General features: G+C 38.7%; 1 pseudogene; it reads left to right on the top strand.

Moving 5' to 3' along the window:
• Positions 1-2,077: 2,077 nt before the first annotated feature.
• Positions 2,078-3,692, top strand: LOC101610630 (annotated as a pseudogene).
• The last annotated feature ends 236 nt before the right edge of the window (positions 3,693-3,928 follow it).

The raw sequence follows: 3,928 nt of genomic DNA, 5'->3' as shown, positions 1-3,928 counted from the left end.
TTCACCTCTTTCTTATGCTCCATGAATTCTCAGGTTTGGTCTCTGAATATATCACAAACATCTCAGCAGTATTGGTAATGTTCTTAGATTTTTTTCTATGAGCTTTGTTTTTGACTTCCATCCTTGAAATTCATCCTTTTGCATGGTATTGTCAATTAGTGATGTTCACTGTAGTGATTATTGTTTAATTTGTTGTTTGTTTCATTTAAAGAATTTATGTTTGGTTTCTTTTCAGTGTTAGATTTCCTAGTGGCCTTTACTTTCCTTGTTTAGAACTTTCTCCTTTGATTTGATAATAGTTTTGTACAATTTGCAGACTATGTCTTCAAGATCTTGAGTAAATTTTCTTAGTTCATTATTTAAGGCTTCTACATGGTCATTTGTCCTTTTTAAATGTAGTATTCAGAATTTATTCCCTAAAAATTTCCTATCTGGGTGGTTTGGGGTTTCATTGTTGGAGAGTTAAAGGCTGGGAAAGGGGAATAATGTATTACTGTTACATATTTTTTGTTTCTTTCTTGCTTTTTTCTCATCCTTGGGGTGTGTGTATTTTGTAGGAATAGCTTCCCTGATTTCCATCTTCAGTTGGTTACTTACCTCTTCTGTGCAGTCTTCTAAAGGCTTCTTCATTAGCATTTGCATTACTCACAGCTAGGTGGAGTCACAGTTGTGTTCCATACTTCCTTATCAGTACTCCTGGTCTTGCCTACCTGCAGAAGACCCTTTCTATTATACTCATGACCCTGTAGTGTTTTAGACCTACTTGTGTGTTATTATTCATTGAAGGATAGGTTCAGAATTTTTAGGGCAAATGTATCTGTTTTTAAATAGTGAAATGAAGAAGGAATGAGCAAAGAAGGAAAGAAGGGTTTAACATAAGATGGATTGGTTGTATGAGAGATATGTCTAGCAAGACTATTTTATAAGAGGGACATAGGAAAGAAGGTTTCTGTAGGCTTGTAAAATTGAGCCAGGCAGGGTTGTACATGACTTTAAACCAGAACTTGGGAGGTAAAGGTAGGAGGATCACAGAGAGTTGGAGGCCACCATGAGATGAATATCAGGTCACCCTGGGCTATAGAAAAACCCTATCTACTAAAACCAAAACACAAAAAGAAAAAGGAAATTGAGAGACAGTCATGGAAGTCTAATTGGGTGAGGTATAGTTTAAAACTTAGTGGGTAGCATTATAAAATGTTGCAAGTCATTGTAAAAAAAAAATCTATGAAAGAAAAATCAATCTACTAATTTGTTACAGAAAAAGAAAGGTTACTAAAATAGGTGCCACAAAACATAATAAATCCTCCAAGAACAGAAAAATATATTGAAAACATGCATATGTACATATAAACCAACCAACCAGTAAATATAGTGTGTGTTCTTAGAGTAGCACCTGAAAGAAGTTCACCTATGGAGTATTTATGCTCAGTCTTCTGCAAGGGGGAGCCCAGGAAGTTACCTAAACCCACAACTTGACTTTATCCTTAAACACCCACTGGTACTTTATCTCCTGGGACTTGTTAGTTGGTGTGGGTGGGACATCAGGTCCCGAACCTGCTCTTCACTTGCTGTTCTCTCTCATTAGACCAGGGTTCTTTCAGATGTAAACTGGCTGGTGCTACCTTTTATCTTTTTTGGTATCAGAGTAATATTGGCTCCATAACAAAAAAATTGGAAGTATTTCTACCTTTTTTATTTTATAGAATAATTTCAAAAGCCTTGGAAAGTTCTTTAAATAGCTAGTAGAGTTTGTCAGTGAATGTAGTTGGACCAGGATATTTTTAGTTAGAGGGTTTATCATTATTATTATTATTGCCTCAATCTTGTTGCTTCTGACACCCCTCCCATGACTGACTGCTGCTCTCACAAAGCATATCCCACAACCCCATGGGGAATAGCAGCAATCCCACTGAGGAGGACTCTCAGCAGAATGGGGACAGGGAGTAAGGAAAAGATGTTACCAACACATGATGATACAAAGTATGTTCTTAATAAAAATAAATCTTGGGACCACGTTGAAAGAGTCTTGTGCTTAAGTCGGTGCGTTGTTTTCTGCCTTTACATTTGCTGGGCGGTTATGTCGGTGGTGAAGACCTTAAATCCTAAGGCCGAGGTGGCCCGAGTGCATGCGGCGCTGGCGGTGAACATCAGCGCAGCTCTGGGGCTGCAGGACATGCTGAGGACCAACTTAGCGCCTAAGGGCACCATGAAGATGCTTGTTTCTGGTGCTGGAGATATCAAGCTTACTAAAGATGGCAATGTGCTGCTTCATGAAATGCAAATTCAACACCCAACTACCTCCTTAATAGCAAAAGTAGCCACAGCCCAGGATGACATAACTGGTAATGGTACTACTTCCAATGTTCTCATCATTGGAGAGCTGCTGAAGCAGGCAGATCTCTACATTTCTGAGGGTCTTCATCCCAGAATGATCACTGAAGTATTTGAAGCTGCAAAGGAAAAGGCCCTTCAAATTTTGGAACAAATTAAAGTGAGCAAAGAGATGGATATGGAAACACTTGTAGATGTGGCCAGAACATCTCTACGAACTAAAGTTCATGCTGAACTTACAGATGTATTAACAGAGGCTGTCATGCACTCCATTCTGGCCATTAAAAAAAGATGAAACTATTGACCTCTTCATGGTTGAAATCATGGAGATGAAACATAAATCTGAAACTGATACAAGCTTAATTAGAGGACTTGTATTGGATCATGGAGCAGGCATCCTGATGTGAAGAAAAGAGTAGAGAACGCATACATCCTCACATGCAATGTGTCATTAGAGTATGAGAAAACAGAAGTGAATTTGGGCTTTTTTTTGCAAGAGTGCAGAGGAGAGAGAAAAGCTAGTAAAAGAGCTGAAAGAAAATTCATTGACGATAGAGTTAAAAATTAATAGAACTGAAAAAGAAAGTCTATGGCGATTCAGATAAAGGATTTGTTGTTATTAATCAAAAGGGAATTGACCCCTTTCCTTAGATGCTCTTGCAAAAGAAGGCATAGTTGCTTTGCGCAGAGCAAAAAGGAGGAATATGGAGAGACTGACTCTTGCATGTGGTGGGGTAGCTCTAACTTCTTTGGATGACCTAAATCCTGACTGTTTGGGATATGCAGGACTTGTGTATGAGTACACATTGGGAGAAGAGAAATTCACCTTTATTGAGAAATGTAACAATCCCCGTTCTGTCACATTATTGATAAAGGACCAAATAAGCACATACTCAATCAGATCAAAGATGCAATAAGACATGGCTTGAGGGCTGTCAAAAATGCTATTGATGACGGCTGTGTGGTTCCAGGTGCTGGTGCTGTAGAAGTGGCGATAGCAGAAGCCCTGATTAAATATAAGCCCAGTGTGAAGGGCAGGGCCCAGCTTGGAGTCCAGGCATTTGCGGATGCACTACTCATTATTCCCAAGGTTCTTTCACAGAACTCTGGTTTTGACCTTCAGGAATCATTAGTTACAATGAAAGCTGAACATACAGAAACTGGTGAGCTTGTAGGCGTGGACTTAAACACAGGTGAACCGATGGTGGCAGCAGATGTAGGTGTGTGGGATAACTATTGTGTGAAGAAACAGCTGCATCATTCCTGCACTGTGATTGCTACCAACGTTCTCCTGGTTGATGAGATCATGCAAGCTGGAATGTCATCTCTGAAAGGCTGAATTGGAATCTCTTGTATTGTAGAAATGGTCATTTTTTTGCAAGCTTCAAGTGACTTTCAAAGGAATTTTCTTCCCGTATGAAAAAAAAAAAGGAATACTTGGAATCTGTTTAAATTATACTGTAAAATCATAACTATGGTATTTTTTATTGCACTTAGTGTACACACAAGGTCCTTTTTACCCGGTGAACAAGTTTTGTTTTAGATGCAATGATAACAAAAGTACATATTAGATTGACATTCTGTCTACCTTGTTTCT

The sequence above is a fragment of the Jaculus jaculus genome, chromosome X (assembly GCF_020740685.1).
Source record: "Jaculus jaculus isolate mJacJac1 chromosome X, mJacJac1.mat.Y.cur, whole genome shotgun sequence".
Classification (NCBI taxonomy): Eukaryota; Metazoa; Chordata; class Mammalia; order Rodentia; family Dipodidae; genus Jaculus; species Jaculus jaculus.
This window is presented reverse-complemented; position numbering and strand designations above follow the sequence as displayed.